Source organism: Chrysemys picta, chromosome 23 (assembly GCF_011386835.1).
Source record: "Chrysemys picta bellii isolate R12L10 chromosome 23, ASM1138683v2, whole genome shotgun sequence".
NCBI classification, from domain to species: Eukaryota; Metazoa; Chordata; order Testudines; family Emydidae; genus Chrysemys; species Chrysemys picta.
The window spans coordinates 14,810,140-14,828,139 of NC_088813.1; the positions used below are offsets into that span (position 1 = coordinate 14,810,140).

General features: G+C 37.6%; 1 protein-coding gene across 5 annotated transcripts in view; it reads right to left on the reverse strand.

The window, feature by feature from the left end:
• The window catches only part of NFYC (nuclear transcription factor Y subunit gamma), a 60,608-nt gene that overhangs the window by 33,797 nt on the left and 8,811 nt on the right, over positions 1 to 18,000 (reverse strand). The window contains exons 1-2 of one of the 5 annotated variants that reach the window (XM_005298411.5): positions 17,163 to 17,452; positions 10,776 to 10,877 (exon numbers count right to left, since the gene is read on the reverse strand). The exons of 2 other annotated variants lie outside the window; for them this stretch is intronic. The gene's annotated coding sequence lies outside the window, so the exon portion shown is untranslated. Of the gene's footprint in view, positions 1 to 10,775; positions 10,878 to 17,162; positions 17,453 to 18,000 lie in introns of those variants that run through there. 2 more of the 5 variants (XM_065576897.1, XM_065576898.1) reach the window with 2 other exon arrangements.

Sequence of the window (18,000 nt, forward strand, 5' to 3'; positions counted from 1 at the left end):
TGCTTAAGATAATTATTAGGAAACTGCAAAGAGAAGGCAGTTTGAGGTTACTACAGAGCTATTAATAATTATCTCCAGTAAAAAACATGCAGCCGGAAACGTGATGCACCAATGGCTGATGGGTCTGTGAAGGAATGCTATGCTGATAGAAACTATTTAAAACAAACTTGGATGTCTGTGTCTTCTAGGCAGGTTAGAACATCTTGAAACATTAATACAAGCAGTCATTGGCATAAGAAAAAAAATAAAAATCATGTTTGACTTCGAAAGTCGGGCTGCAAAAGTAAAAAGACGAAAGCAGGGGGATTACACCAACCTAACCAGTTTCCTTCAGTTTAATTAGACCAAGAAAAAAAGAAAAAGAAAAAAAAGATCAGTGGGGAGAAAACTGTCATTTTTCAAAATACACAACATTTTATCAAACAGATGAGTTTTGTACAATCTGCAGAACACAGATAGTTTACAAATCAGGCTTGTAAGTGCTGGAGAGAGAGATATGGTTCTACTTCAAAGGATACAACATCTGCCTATGTCAGAGAAAGGATCAAGAAAAATATATTGATTTAGCTAAACTGCTATACAGAAACTGATTTAGTTAATTTTGTCCACACAAGAAAAGGATTGCACATACTGATTTCAATTTACAAATTCCTTATGTCAGACTTGATTTAAAGTAAATCGATATAAAGTAAACAAACCAAAATTAAAATGCCCACACAAGAAGACAGTTGCACTGATTTAACTACGTCAGTTTCTAGATCAATTTAGTTTTAACTGATACAAATTTATTGTGCTGACAAGGCCTAGGATTTCATTACATTTTGCCTCACTTCCCTTGAAAACTCCTCTCTCTGGGATGTACTGCGAACCCTTGGGATCCTCATATTCCCTACTTTAAGCGCCTCTCTGCATTATCATTGTCACTATCCTTTTAGCCCAGGACATGAGTGCACAAAAATGTCCAACAATACTGCTCTTTAATGTGGCCAGCAGAATCACTGCTGAAAAATACAAGGCCAAAACCAACCTCTGTATCATCAGGTTACCATAATAAACAACATTTTGCATTTATATCGCACTTTTTCATCTAATGAACTCAAAGACTTGATCACCTTTACAAACATTATTAAATCTTACAACCAACCCTACGAGGCACAGAAGTTCTACTTATTCTCCAATTTATAAAATTGGGGTTATTTTGGAAAACGGCCATAGCTACTCAATGCTTCATTTTTTTTGCCCCAATTTTATAAAGGAAAAAATAATGAAGCATTGAGTAGCTAAGGCCGTTTTCCAAAACGTTCTCCAATTTTCGGTACCCAAATTTAGCACTACTGTAAGAGGGGTTAAAAAAAAAAAAAAATCAGGCCAAAGATATCTGCAGTTGAGCACCCAAGAGTTGAGCACCCAAATCACAAGCTACTTTTAAAGATTTTGACTTAAGTACTTCAACCCAAGTTGCACAGCAAGCCAATATCAGAGCCTGGAATAGAACTTGATCTTTCTGGCAGCTGGAGCGTGCTCTGACTTCTAGACCAAATGTTTGAATTAAAACCAACATAAGATGACCCAAAATAGTAAAAGGACACACGCTTCCACAGGGAAAAGGTTATAGTCTTGCAGCAGAAGAGGACTGTAATTTAATTAGAAGCTCTCAGTGTGAAAAAGACCCTTAAATTCAAAAGCAGTGTCAACAAGAACCACACGCCTCTGCTGACTAGCATCAACAGCATCAAGAGAAATAAAGAACACAGCATAATTAAAATAAATCACTAGAGTTTATGGGGGATGATAGGATTTTTATGATGCTATACTACATGAAACTAGAAACTTATTATCCCATCCCATGTTTTTGAAGGGGGATAAACTCGGACTGGGATGATCAAATTTCAGAAGACTAGAGGAAATTAAACAAAATTGCTTGCCCACTGGCTAATAGCTTCATCTACAGATCTCTATATTGCATCTCATTCCTGTGTGAAAGGTTTGTTTTTTTCCATTTTGCATTTTAAAGCTGTATGTGAAAAACACCTGACACCTTAGAGACTAAAATTTATTTGGGCATAAGCTTTCGTGGCTAAAACCCACTTCATCAGATGCAGTATATATAATACAGCACATGCAAAGATGGGAGTTGCCTTACAAATAGGCCACTTCCACCTGAATTGGCCTCATTAGCACTGACCCCCCTACTTGGTAAGGCAACTCCCATCTTTTCATGTGCTGTATTATATATACTGCTTACTGTATTTTTCACTCCATGCATCTGATGAAGTGGGTTTTAGCCACGAAAGCTTATGCCCAAATAAATTTGTTAGTCTCTAAGGTGCCACAAGGACTCCTCATTGTTTTTTGCTGATACATGCTAACACGGCTACCACTCTCAAGTCGGATATACAGTAGCTCTTCTATTCATGAAGAAGACAAAACGTAGTGTTATAGTGAAACTCAATCTACTGAATAGTCACTGGAGTTTTTGTATGTCTGAATAGCTGTTTACGGTTCTGCTTTCACTCTTTATGGAAGCTTCATGTATATAACTGTGGTATGTATCCAATCATTCAAATCAGCTTCTATACCAGATGACTGGAGGATAGCTGATGTAGTTACAGGCCAGTAAGCCTAACTTCAGTACCAAGCAAAATGGTTGAAACTATAGTAAAGAACAGAATTATCAGACATACAGATGAACACAATTTGTTGGGGAAGAGTCAACATGACTTTTGTAAAGGGAAATCATACCTCACCAATCTATTAGAATTCTTTGAGGGGGTCAACAAACACGTTGACAAGGGTGATCCAGTGGATTGAGTGTACTTGGAATTTCAGAAAGTCTTGACAAGGTCCTTCGCCAAAGGCTCTTAAGCAAAGTAAGCAGTTAAGGAATAAGAGGGAAGGTCCTCTCGTGGATGAGTTATTGGTTAAAAGACAGGAAACAAAGAGTAGAAATAAATGGTCAGTTTTCTGAATGGAGAGAGGTAAATAACAGTGTCCCCCTGGGGTCTGTACAGGGACCATTGCTGTTCAACATATTCATATATGATCTGGAAAAAAGGGGTAAACAGTGAGGTGGCAAAATTTGCCAACAATACTAAATTATTCAAGATAGTTAAGTCCAAAGCAGACTGCGAAGAGTTACAAAGGGATCTCACAACTCTGGGTGACTGGACAACAAAATGGCAGATAAATTCAATGTTGATAAATGCAAAGTAATACACATTGGAAAACATAATTCCAATGACACATACAAAATGATGGGGTTTAAATTAGCTGTTACCACTCAAAGATCTTGGAGTCATTGTGGATAGATCTCTGAAAACATCTGCTCAATGTGCAGTGGCAGTTCAACACACAACAAAAAACAAGCTAACAATGTTAAGAACCATTAGGAAAGGGATAGATAATAAAACAGAAAATATCATAGTGCCACTATATAAATCCATCGTAAGGCCACATTGTGAATACTGTGTATAGACCTGGTCGCTCATCTCAAAAAAAGATATAAGAATTGGAAAAGGTACAGAGAAGGGCAACAAAAAATGATTAGGGTTATGGAACAGCTTCTGCCCGAGGAGAGATTAAGACTGGGACTTTTCAGTTTGGAAAAGAGACGACTAAAAGGAGATATGACAGAGCTCTAACATCTTGATTGGTGTGGAGAAAGTGATTAAGGAAATGTTATTTAATCCTTTCTCATAACACAAAAACTAGGGGTCACCCAATGAAATTAATAGGCAACAGTTTTAAAAAACAAACAAAAAGAAAGTACTTCTTCACACATCGCACGGTCAACCCGTGGAACTCATTTCCCAGGGGATGTTCTGAAGGCAAAAACTATAATGGGGTTCAACAAAGAATTAGGTAAATTGATTGACGATAGGTCCATCAATGGCTATTAGCCAAGATGGTCAGGGATGCAGCACCATGCTCTGAATGGCCCTAGCCTGTGTTTGCCAGAAGCTGGGAGTGGACAACGGGATAGATCAGTCAATGACTGCCTGTTCTGTTCATTCCCTCTGAAGCACCTAGCATTGGCCACTGTCGGAAGACAGGATACCGGGCTAGATGGACCACTGGTCTGATCCCCAGCATGGTCATTCTTCTGAATCTCTAAAATCATATATGGAGACAATAATCTCACCATTTCAAACTCAACCTGGGATTCCTTGGCCTCATTTCTGCTGAGAAAGTTATATAAACCGGACAGTCCTGTGCTCCCCTACCTGCAGGATCTGGGTGCTTGCTTATGGGTCCTGGAACATCTCCCACTTTATCTAGCCTCCTCCTAATAGGCAGTACGAGTACTTAGCATATATACAGCACTATAAATCTTCAAATCACTGTACAAAACTCACCAGTTAATTTTCATCAGACTCCAATACAATAAGATTTTTCCATTTCACAGATAGGAAAATATGAAAGAGAGGTTAGGCACCTTGCCCAAGGCTATAAAGTGAATTAATGGCAGAGCCAGGATTGGCCATCAGGAGTTCTTGGCTTGTAGTCTCATGTTTAATATGCTACTAGGCCAGGCTTTGAACTTTTCCATTCTTATTTTCTCACTTTTTTTCTATTTACATTAATGTTCAGTATCTTCATATAAGATTTCCTTTGTCATCTAATGTATCCAATGAGTTTTACTTTCTGAATGCACTGTTTTTGCATTTTGAATTGTGCTACTGTATTTTTGCCTTTATGTTGTGAAGCATTAATGAAATGCTACAAATAAATATTCTAGTACACATATATATTGCATGATTTCAATGAAAGCAGCTTCAGGAATACAAGATTACTTTTATAACTGCATTTTGTTGTTGTCCTGTCACATTCTAGTATATCATTCCCAAGTACAAAAGGAACAGGAGAAACATGCCTGAGCTGAAAATGGTTAGTGCTCCAACAAGAAAGATCATTTTGCCTCAGGATGCTGTTGGTGTTACAAAATCCACTACTCACAAAAGGTCTTTCTATCAGGAAGCTCAGTTGCAGAAAAGGAAAAACAATGTAGAGCCCATATTTCATGCTATTGAAGAATAGTACCTAAAAAGGAAGAATAAAGAGCATCTCGCCTACCACACAACACAAGAAACTGGAAGCCAACAGAATCAAAAACATATTTGCAGTATCAGAAAGTGAGCATATATTTGTTTTGTCAACATTCATAATTATCTTTCTGATAAATATATTTTAAAAATGCGTCAGACTAAAAGTCCTCAGACTACAAACGTCAAAATAGATTGCTGCAGTCTCCACAATTCAAGGGACAGATTCTGATATTAGATATGCAGAGCTCAAACTCGTGTATCAAAAAATCTGCTCTCCATAGTAATAAATTATGTCGTCACAGGCACTTGAGCATGCCAGCATCAAGAAGAGGAACAATCTAGCAAGCAAGAAATATCCTCACAAAAGGGTACATGTATTTTAACAAAGTTTTAGTAAAGCACGTTTCTTTAAAGTTGGTCTGAGCATGACAATTGCTTTCTACATATGAACTGGGGAAGCAGCACATTACCCATAGCCAGATACTGCAGCAATTATATTTTAATTGCAAAGGCCACATGCCCTACCTTTAACAAGTCACATTCAACCCATTGACTGCAGAATATAAACTGCGAGCTTGAAAATGAACGGCATGAGATGACATTTTACAGTCTCAGCAACAATAAGAATGTCTTAGCTGTACTGAAAGCTAGTTTCTGGGCCACTGATCAATAGCATTTGTTCTTCTACATGTGCGTTTGCCCTGCTCCAGTCCCAAGGGCTGACTGTGATCTTGCTTTGAAATCATCCTTTGAGAAGCCATACCAATGGTCTGATAACTGCTTCCCAAAGTGCCTGAACCCGCCGTACATTTCTCTGCTTCAAGGCCTACTCAAGAGGACATATAAACTTTCAGCCTGGCAGCTGACCCACCTATCAAGAAATACTATCAAAGCCTCAAATGTATTCCATTTACCATTCCAAATAACTATTTTTAGGACAGAGGCCAAATAATATAGCTGCCGCAAGCTGACAGCATAAAGATACAAGAACTACAGTCACAGAAAGAAAATGAATCCTATGTGCTTGGGGGGAAAAAAAAAGCTCCGATTTTTAACCGGCTTTCATGGTGAGAGACTGTTCTCGTCACCACCCAAACACATTCAGTCCCTGTCCAAGCTGGAGCACCATGCCGTCAAATGGTTGTAAAGCAAGGTTCTGGATAGCATTACAGAACTATTCTAACAACAGTTTTTAAACAATGGCGTAGATCGCAAGGTTAGTGCTGCAATGTGGACAGATTTGCTTCCAAACTAACGATGCTACAGTATCAGTTCCATCCCTTTCTCCACTTTCCACTTAGTTGGGTCCTAGCTTGGACTTGGAACATGTTAGTAACTGCCCGGCCTTGCCTAACACTAGATTTTTGGGGAAAGTTCTCCCTATTGCTAACACTGATGCAGATCCACAAGCAGCAACAGAGGGACCATTAGTGTAGACAAGGGCTCCAGGAGGCCACTGGCATTTTTAATACTGTGCTGTCTAACCTTGAGTGCTGTAGTAGTAGTGTGCTCTCCCTCTCTAGTCTCACATACTGAAGCAACCAGCATGACAGACTAAGAGGAGGCACTGATAAGAACCAGAGACCTGCATCCAGCTCTCCTGAAATGGAAAGATGGTCAAGCAAAAGACAGTACATGAAGACGGGGAGGTATTACCTGAAAGAGTCTTAGGGGCTCAGTGTTTCAGAGTATTCCATAAAAAGAATAATGAATGTGCAGCTTGGGTATCTGATTTGTAATGAACTAGGCCCCAATATATACAGTCATAGCTATGCATGACAAATGCTTTCCAACAGAAAGTAATTTGAATTGGTACAGAGGTTTGTTTCCACTTTTGATATATCCACAACAGGAAACAAAAAAAGGTCTGGTACAGAAAAAATATTTTTAACAACAAGTGGGGAAAAACATGTATTTAATGTTTATATATAATTTAAAAATAATTTTGTGGCACTGTAGAACCGCTTATTAATTTTGGAAACAAGAAGAATCTAATTTCAACTAAGGCAGTGAAAACTTATAAACAGGAAACTACAATAAAGAAACACCAGTCTTGACTCCGCATAATTGTCAACATTAGTGGATATCTAGTCTCTTTGGACCTTTTATAATAAACACTAACTCTATACATCAACACCTTGTTTTCCAGCAAGGCAGTGCTTTAACGGAAATCAATAAATGAGGGTCAACATTTGCATAGCTGATAACATCAATAAGTGATCACATGAGGAAAACATACTTCTTATTTTATCTAGATTTCCTATATAGAAAGAAAGAATTCCCTGAATAAGCAGAGTTAGGTCTCTTCAGGCTCTATTAGGTCACATCTGAGCCAGTGTGCAGGAAAAGATCCTTAGTCTACTTTTAAAAGAATTCTCCAATTGTGTTTTAAATGCTTCTTATATCTTGATCCACATGAATTCAAGAAAAAAAGGACCAACATTTCTGTGATTTAAACATGCAGCAATATAAATATACTAGTGTAAGCAAGTAGAAACCTCACTCTACTATGAGCACAGCACACACACACACACACACACACACACCCCACAAAGCCCGTGCTTACCATTTTCCAGGGGTCTGACTTTACTGACAACTCAAACAACAACAGAATTAAACCTCAACCTAAGATTTCTCTTTAAGCACGACTGTTCTTAGGGTTTTCCCTGCAGGACCGCTATCTATCTCTTTCCAATTGGCTCTGATAGGCTCTGCAACTATGTTTATACTCCTTGATAGGAGCTAACCAGACACTCCTGATCTAACTTCAGAGAGTGACTCAGTTACTGCTTTCCATACAGGCTTCTGGCACAGGAGCTTAGGGTGGCTCAGATGTACCCCAAATTCCTGTACAGAATCCTGTTACAACTAGCTTTTCGGAATATGACCAATTCATCCAAAAATGAAGAAATCTTCTGGGAAAGTGGAATAGCATGCTTTCCTATACAATCAATGAAAAAAAATATTGTCAGCAAACCTTAAGGTTCATATCAAGCTGCAGGGTATTAATTAATCTACCAGCTTTTAAATATCCACCAGAAATCTTGATATGTCCTTGGAAAGGATGCAATTAAGCTACAGTGTTTACAAAGGCCTCATTAGAAAGGTGGGTTGTCAGACCCCTAGGGATTTTTAAGTTTCCTTTCTAAACACATTTTACTTCTTAAAGGTTATTTGCACAATAGTTCCTAGAGACCCCAACTTGCTTGACCATGATTCAGTGACATGACCCAAAAATGGGATTCCCGTTCCGCAAAATCTTTACAGCAAAATACAACAGAATGTTTTATATTAATGCTTATTATAATTATTATTATTATGGTAGCACCTAAAGATCCAATCAAGATTGAGACCCCATGGTGCTGTACATGGCACAAACTGTCATTTCAAATTGTGAAAAGTAGCAATTTCTTAAGCTTTTCAAAATACTGAAGACTGTCTGAAGGAAACCTATCTACGTTGCCCAGGATTTAGCCACATTATTTCTATAAATATTAATCAGAATCACATCCAAAAAATGTGCACTGGACTGAAAATTTACACTCTAGATTTTGCATATGGTTGCAGCAATTCTGCATTGCACCTCTACCCCGATATAATGCTGTCCGCGGGAGCCAAAAAATCTTGCTGCGTTATAGGTGAAACCGCATTATATCAAACTTGCTTTGATCTGCCGGAGTGCGCGGCCCTGCCCCCCCCGGAGCACTGCTTTACCGCGTTATATCCGAATTTGCGTTATACCGGGTCACGTTATATCAGGGTAGAGGTGTATTTGAATCATACTGTATGCCAACAAACCAGCTGCCATAAAAACAGGGTCTTCTTCTCTTAGCACTGGATTGGGAGTCAGGGATCCACAAGTTCTAATCACAGCTGATATGACCTCGAGTCCATAGACAAGTTACAATCTATTTGCCTCAGTTCCTCCATAAAATGGAAATTCCAGTAGTGTTGTAAAGCACTTTAAAGACAAAAAGTGCTAGTAAGTGCTAAATACAATTATTCTGGCATACACAGCAGCAGCAACAATGCAGTGATCCGTAAAGCACAGTAATTCTTATCTTGATGCACAGGAAATAAGTTATGCATAAATTAGGGCAAGAATATCAACCAGAATCAAGAGATTTAGGCACATCTTTCTATAAATGGCTATAGAGGAATTTAATTTACAGGATAATTTTGAAGCTATCTCCATAAAACAGTGCTGCAAAGATAAGAACGTTTCCTCAGATGAACATGAACATATCCCACTGACTTCAATGAGGGCTTAATGTACATATTCAAGGAGATAGCTTTTTCAAATAAAAAAGAGCACCTGCAAATATTTAACTGCTTCGCACAAACCAACATACAGTATTTAAAAATACATGTTTCCTTCGAATACCTTTACATCAAGAAACTTCTATAATTCCTCAGTTTCATTTTAAACTTTCCCCCTTTTCAAAAAGTTTTAGATGCTTAAGTTGCTTGGATAATAAATACCTAGCACGATATATTTCTTTTTAGCTTCAAAACACTATGCAAACATTAGTTCCCGCGGCACCCCTGTGATGTATTTTACATATTTCCATTTTGGTGAACTGTGGCACAAGACTTGCCCAAGGTCATAGTGAGCTGCAGAGCCATGATTAGAAGCGAGGAATGACTAGCTTGCAGTGCCATGTGTAACCCATTAAATGACAGTGGAGTGACTGATAGTGCACATGGGAAGCAGAACTTAATTTGGCCATGTGACTCCTTCTGAAGTGCAAACTCTGGGATGAAGACCTGATCCTGAAAAGAATTATGCATATGATTAACTTTAACGTGTCAGTAATCCCATTAAATTTAATGGAAATACTGATGCTTAAAGTTAGGCATGTGCTTACGTCTTTGCAGGATCAGGGACCAAGACTCCACATTTGTTGTAGTAACCTGCAAAAGGAAGCAATTATTCTTTAAACATTCTGGCAAGCACTTAAGTATTTGTCATATAGACCATAAACATAAGTAAAGTTACATTATGCGAAGAGATGTGTGCATCAATACCCAGATATCCAATGTGTGTTGAATTTTGCATGTGAATTAATACACTTAGGGCAGCATTGTCTAGTTGTTAAGAGTAGGGGCCAGGACTCTATTGCCAACTCAGGCAATAACTTACTGTATGACCATGGGTGAGTCAGAATTGCTATGCCTCAGTTTCCCCATCTGTAAAACTGGGATAATACTTTTCTTTATAGAGCATTTTGAGCTCCCCATTTGAAATGCACTACAGGCAAAGTACTTCTATTACATAATATCACAGAACTCATGTTAAAGAACTCCACTGTCTTATCCATGTGACTTTGAAAACAAAATAACTGCATGTATTATTTGTTATGCAAACTTATTTCTCTAATTTTAATCCGAGGGATGGTTCTCAGTTTTATTTACAAATTAGACAAACACACACACCATAGGGTTTATTCCATGATAGGACCACCAGACACCTTCAGTGCACTGAAAGGCATGAAACTGAATGCAAGAGACTCAATAACTGACCTTTTCTTAGTGCAGCACACAACTAAAGTGTCATAGTGACTGTAAAATGCTCAATTTTAATGTTTTTAAAGGGTGATCCATTTAAAAAGTAAGCAAAACTAATCTGAATTGCTGTTTGTGTCAGTTATTTTAGTTTCCTTTCTTCCTTTGAACCAGAGAGCACAAGGTCACAGTTAAGATTTGGTACTTAAAAAGTTAAACATTTACCAAGATTTTTTGTGTTTTCGCTTTGCACTCAGTCCTTCCCAGGTTTGGTTTCAATGTTGGCAAGATTTTTCCCCATACAGAATAAAAATGGATTCAAAGGGCCTTTAGATAGATAAAAAAAAACAAGTGTTAAGATATACCTTGTATATATAAATTTCGATATCAAATGCTGAAAAAAGATGTAAAGGACTCTAATAATCTGAACACTTTTTGAATAAGGTCTATTTCACATGGTAAAATACTAGGTACTTTGTATACATTAGAACAACATCCCAAATGGTGCAACTTGTCTCCTAACTTTAATCTCATTCACTCAGGGAATCTAGTATGAAATATGTGTATATATTGTAGTTTTATAAATTTAAATTGTTGTATGTAGCAACAAAGCTTTGCAAACCATGAGTTTGCCAGCCCAGACACAACAAAAATTTACTCACTTGCTGTTATTCATGATCATGAGGTGGATAATAAGTGAATGATATTTAACTTACCTATCAAAAAAAAAAAAAAGTTACTTGGCCCAAGGAATAGAACTGTGAAAGGCTGATGTAGCGTGGTTTTAAATTTAACTTAAAAAAGCACTCCCGAAATAAATGTGACAACTTCTCACTCCTCAGAGACATGATGTATCTTATTCAGATTTGTACAGAATATGCTGATGAAATTTCAGGGCTGTTATTTGGCATCAGTGAGATACAAATTAAGTGGATTTGTCACGTCTAAAAATATATTAAATAGTTTATCTAATTTCAAGGACTGAAGATGATGAGTTTTGGCACATAAATATATTCTCAGGATCAAATATGTGGCAGCAATAAATGTCAGCATACATTTCAAACTATACTTATTTAGAATGTGCCCTGGGCTGGAACATTAGTAACCTCAATACTCAACGGTATTTTTAGGAATTTTGTGATTTATACCTACATTATGCACTATTTTCTACATAACTTCAGGCTACTATCTGGTAAGTGTCCAAGAAGCATATAAGTGAAAATGAGTGTCCTTCAAGTACTAATATTTTCAGAAACATGGTTAAAACTGTTAAAAAAATGAACAGAATTAAAAGTTAGTTAATGAAGCCCTTGTAACTACCAAAATAATAGTGTACAATTTAACAACATCAACAAAAAGCAGCATTTCATAAGATCTTGGAAAATCCAAAAGAATAATTCTCTTAGCCCTGGAAGATTCCTGAAACCAATTCTACATCTAAGAAAAAAATAAAAAAAGTTAACTTGGGCTTCCTGAACACACTTTAGTTCCTCTCTCTTTAAAACATCAAAGAACAGAGAAGATACCCTCCTGCCTCCACTCAAAAATTAATAGTGGCTCTGTGAACCCTACCCTAACTTCCTTGAGGAAATCTTTTTAGACTGTCAATAGGAAACACTTCCATGTGAAAGCCAGCAACACAGCTCTCATTTGTGGGGCACCTTTGGAACTTGCTGTCTCTTGACAGTCCAAGAAAGCCTGTTACTGGGTGATATCTGGCCATGACCCAAGAAGTTTATTTAGCGTTTGGTTAAAGTTTTGACTTTATTTTTGCTGCATTTTGTATTTTAAACTGCAGGGATGACTGAGCATTATATATAGATTTCTCACATGTAGTCCTTACTCAGGCAAAATACTCTTAAAACAATGTAGGATTAGACCATATGCTTTTTTTTGGTGGGGAGGAGGTTAGGGAGGGGGGTTGTGTGTGTGTTTTTTAATGTTAGCCCTCACATACTAGAGTTATTGATACACAACACATATGAATATAGACAGGTTTTTGAATAAACAAATCACATATACTCACATACACTTAACTACCATTAGACAGCCAAACAATGTAACTGGCTGAAAGACCTAAGCCAGTTAAGTGCTATTAACCAACTATTTAGTAGTTGCACTAGACAGGGTTCATATAGGACACTGAGCTCAAACACAGATGCTGCAGCAATTTTGGGGCCAAGTTGTGATTTAATCTTAATGCAGCACTAAGTGCTACATATTTCTTTGCTCTTCTGTTGCATTTGTAGGACCAACCATCAAACTGCAAATAGGGGGAAAAGGCAGAAAGAACAATTCAAAATAGCACCAAACTATCAGCAGACACCACGTATAAAAATAAGTCATAGAAAGCAAAAAGTCTCCTTGTAACTATTTAATGCATGCATAATTATGGATTTGAAATTTTTATTCTTTTTCAGATAGAAAAGAAAAAATAATATTTGCATGCTTTTTGTTGTACAACAGCTGTGATTTTTTTGGACAGGAAGGTTGTTTATTTTGCATATGAAGATTGTTCAAATAATTTTCCTGTATATTTCTTTATTCATTCTTTTAATCCATGTGCTTTGTAAATAATAAAGAAACTGTGTGAAAAATGAAATTAAAAACAGCACATCTATCCTACTTTTACATGAGGAAATACTTGAGGAGTCCATTGACTCAGTTTTGAGGCCAGCAGATGTTGAACTGCTAGGGAGGTTGACTGGATAATCCATTAAATCTTGTGCATTTCTAGCTTCTACAATTCTGTCCTATAAACAGCACACTATACAAATACCACCAATCTTCACCCTACACAAGTCTGTGTCATCTTCAGTGAACAAAAGAAAAAGAAGACTACTCAGACTGACCCAATTTTATACAAAGTGACCAAGTAGGGCAGGAAGTTATCAACAGACTACAGAAATCCCTCAGACTCAAAAAGACTCCTGAATAAGAAACATCTCAGGATTGCAAGAGAATTCTCTTATAAGGAACAATATCCAAAAGATAACTCCCAATAAGTTTTAGTATTTTGGAAGTTTGTTCCTGAAATCAATGTTCTTCTAACAAGTGCTGACTACACTTTCTGACACCTGGAGGCACCAGGAGATTAATTCACTAATGTTTTGAGAAACAACATTTAAAAAAATGGTACAAGAGACAGAAACCATACAAATTTCACTTCATTACAAATCGGCTAAGTGCTGAAATTGGCAGAGGTTGATTCACATGACCATAGAAGTTGAAATATGCATACTTTACCACAGCATGAGACTCGAATTTTCAGCCCTTTGGTTGTAAACTGACTTCCAGTGGATAACAACACTCAATCATTCTATATCCCAGATACTTTTTCAACCTGTGGACAACAGCTTTCCCCACTATAAACTTCAACTCCAAAATTCCCCCCCCCACACACACACAATTGCAATAACAATGGGAAATATATATATATAGGTACCTCATTTAAACTAAAAACTGGCTTCACCATCACGTGGACTTGAAACACAAAAAATGAAATCTGTTCCTCTCAAACTGAGATCACAAACCTACATTCCTTGGGCACCTTAAACTCTCAAAGAAACCAATAGGAGTTTTGGGTGAGCACAGAATACAGGATTAGGCTCCTACTAAATTTACTGCACTGAGTAAATTGGGGTAAAAGTGCATCTCCTTCACTTCCTGCCCTGCACAGTGGTGGGGAAGAAAGCAGATAGAAACTGGTCCCATTTGTAAATAAATCCCTTACTAGCTCTACTGAAACACTTTTATAGTTCTTCAGGCTGCCTTGACATAGTTAAATAAAGATGCATCCATCTTAATGCTTTGGGGGGAGGGATAGCTCAGTGGTTTGAGCATTGGCCTGCTAAACCCAGAGTTGTGAATTCAATCCTTGAGGGGGGTCATTTAGGGATTTGGGGCAAAAATCTCTTTGGGGATTGGTGCTGCTTTGAGCAGGGGGTTGGACTAGATGACCTCCTGAGGTCCCTTTCAACCCTGACATTCTATGATTAATTAAGCTCTTAACTTCTGGCAATGTTAAGCAATGATGTGTGTAGTAGTAAGAACTGGACATTAAAAAAGCACATTTGGTAAGGATTTCCTATCTTCTCTTTACAGTGTGTGCATGCATGCGCGCGCGCGCACACACACACACACCTTCCAGCCTCTGACCTCTGCTCCAAAATTCAAAATGGTTCAATGCATCTTACCTTCATTTCTCTGGAAAAAAAAATCTTAATCTTCACAGGGAACACTTCACAGTGTCATTTATTCTTTTGCTTGAAAATGTTATTAATGATCTTCATAATCACAGTAAAAGTCCATTGATTCTGGCTGTTAACCCTGTACAAAGCTTTAATATTACTACTGATCACATACAAAAAGGGACCCTCCAGTACAGACAATTTTGGCTAATGTTAGGGCTGGTCTACACAAAAAATTAGGTCAGTTTAACTACATTGGTCAGGGTGTGAGAAATCCACACCTTTGAGTGGCACTGTTAAGCCAACCTAAGTCCCTGTGTCCACATTGCTATGTCAACCTACCTACTGCCTTGTGGAGAGGTGGATTATCTACACTGACAGGAGAACGCCTCCCAACAGTGTTGGTAGCCTCTGCACTGAAGCAGGGCAGCTGTTCTGCTGTAGTGTTAAGTGTATATGTATACAAGCCCTTAGTGTAGTGCCCCTGACCTTATCACCTTCTCTAATTTGAAACTAGCATGGATGTAACCCAGAATTAGCACTAATACAACCCAGAAGTCGAAGTTGAATAGCCTTTGTCTGCAAACAGAAGACATTATTGATAGGTGTGATTAGTTTAAATTCAAAATATATATTTTGAGTAGTTAGTATCTGAAGACCATGCTAATCACAGACCTTTTATTCTTGACTCTTGGTAAAGTTTAATTCCAGCATGCATGCCTTTATTGCCACAGTTATTAACATCACAGAACAGTCATTTTTTTTTTAAGATCCAGAAATAATGTTCTGGCCTGTTTTTCCATCTCCCACACAAAAATAAGCTACAAACATAACTACTTCGGACTTTTAGAAAACCACTTCCATGGCCAACAATTGAAGATTAGAAAGAAGATAAAGAGCACCAGAATGGGAATATTGAATCTGTGCCATGCAGTTCACTCATGACAATGCAACGACTAATGCCAGGGAGATTTAGAATCGTTTGGTATGGGTGAGGAAGAGAGAAGGACTGCGATGTAATTTGGATCTTTGTTGAAAATGATTTCTAATTTAGATCTACAGCCTATTCATGCCAACCTCAATGTTCCCAGACAACGGAAGTAACTTCATTTTTCAACTTATATGCTCTTTTCCAGTTCAACGTGGTATAAACAAACTTTGTCCTTCATTCTCTAAACTCGGAGCAGCAGTATTTCAAGGTCACTCTTCCTAGTGAAGGAAGGCCTTGCTCCAGCAACTTTCACTGCAGCACCATTTCGACTGCAAGAGCAATAAATAAATATGGAATACAAGTCTTTTATTCAGTTTGCCATGCACATCCTTTACACTGAAAAACTTCTAAGTTAAGCACTCTCTCATTCTCTGTTTCCATGGCTGTCCTTTGCAGGACTACAGACCCTGTAAGACTGCTCTACTGCAGGAACATTCCAGTGACCTTCAGTCCTTAGTTGCAAATAAAAAGGAAAACAAAGGGCTGCTTATACTTGTCAAGTGTTCTGTTGATGTTTGTACAAGAGATACAAGGCTTCACTACTCCCAGAACTGAATAGTTACTGATTAGCAACCTATGTGCTAATGTTAGGCTTCATATCCCCTACCCTAAAAATGTGGCATTATCTGCAAGGGCAACAGAATGTGCTGCACTTACTATGACTTTCACATTCTGATAATAGTAAGAGTACTACAATTTTAAGAAGGCTGTATAAGAAGTGACAGATATTTTGTAGTACATGCTATCTAAAGAGTTATGTTCGTGGTCTTCATAAAGGATGTGATTTAAAGGATTAATGCATCTCCTTTTCAGTCAGGCTCTGAAGACATTATGAATATCCTGCAGTGAGAATGAAGACAGCAAAATTTTACCCATTCTTATACAGCCATTTTAAAGAAGCAGTACTATTCGTCATATACGAGGGGAAAGTTATGAAAGAATTTAACTTTATGATTCAGGGCCCTGAATATGAAATCCTACTGGACAGTAAAGCATATTTGTATACAAATTCATAACAGTGTCACTGGTGCTCTCTGTACCTTTAAAGTAAAAGGAAATGTGGAGAAAAATGTACTCAAAATATTACATTTTCTTCTTCTATGAAAGCTTCAGTGCACTTGAACAAAGAAAAATTATTCTGAAAAATAGTTCGAGCTTTGAATCTCCATATTCGTTGTTCAGAATAAGTATTTTATCACTGTACTTCTTTGAAAATTAATAGTTTCTTCATTCATCTTCCCTTATCTCTACTAAACTAGCAAAATACAGCTGAAGGGCATGCAAAATCCAAACAGAACAAGGTACAGTAGGTGCAATGTAAGGTATGCAAGGAATGTAAAGTGGCCATTTTCTGAGACAGTTCAACTTATCTCCTCTCCTTAAAGCTAGACTATTTCTGTGATTTCCACATAAAACAAAAATTAAACTTACCAGGAATTGCATTAATTTTACAAGCAGTTAATTATCCCTCTTCAGACAGGGAGAAGCAAGTCACTCCTATCCATCCCCCACCAAAAAGGAAGAGGAAACAAAGGCAGCAAGAGATGCAGAGAAATGGTTCTGGAATGTCCAATGCAGTTCATAACTGAACAGCTGCCCTCCCAGCAAACTATTCGCCATTTTTCTTTGTCTTTCAGCTGACCCCTGCCTCACTGAAAAACTCCCGACTCGCCAATGAAACACTGTGCAGCCTCCTTCCACTTTAACAGTCAAAGGCATTCAATCTAGCATGCTATTTGACACCAAATCTTGCCTCCGCTGCTGTCTTATTGGTTAAGCTCCTTTATCTGTTAAGCTCACAAAGTCTGGATTGGCTGCTCATGTCATCACTAACCTCCATTGTACACTTCCTGTTTTAAAGTTACCTTGAGATGCAGAACAGGGGTCAGACACAGACTTCAAACTAGAAGGAAACTTATATAAGGAAATATTTAGTAAATATACATAATACAAAAAATGACAAGATATTTGTATCTAAAGTAGTCGCTCTTGCATGTCTGTCAGATTTCCTGACACTAACGTAGAGTCATACTATTTCCTACCCCAAGGATTTCTTATTGGCTATCCGAGGTCCATTTAAAAAAAATAAGATCATTTAGGGGCTTTTGATTGGCCAGATAGGTTGTCTGTGTAACATCAATACAGTACCATATAGCAGTTAATCTGAGAAGACAGTAAGCACACACTGGAAAGTTACTGTGTGAAAACAATATAGGCTTTTCTTTATTATAAGCCAGGAAAAGCAAGCCTAAGACAATTAAACTAACTT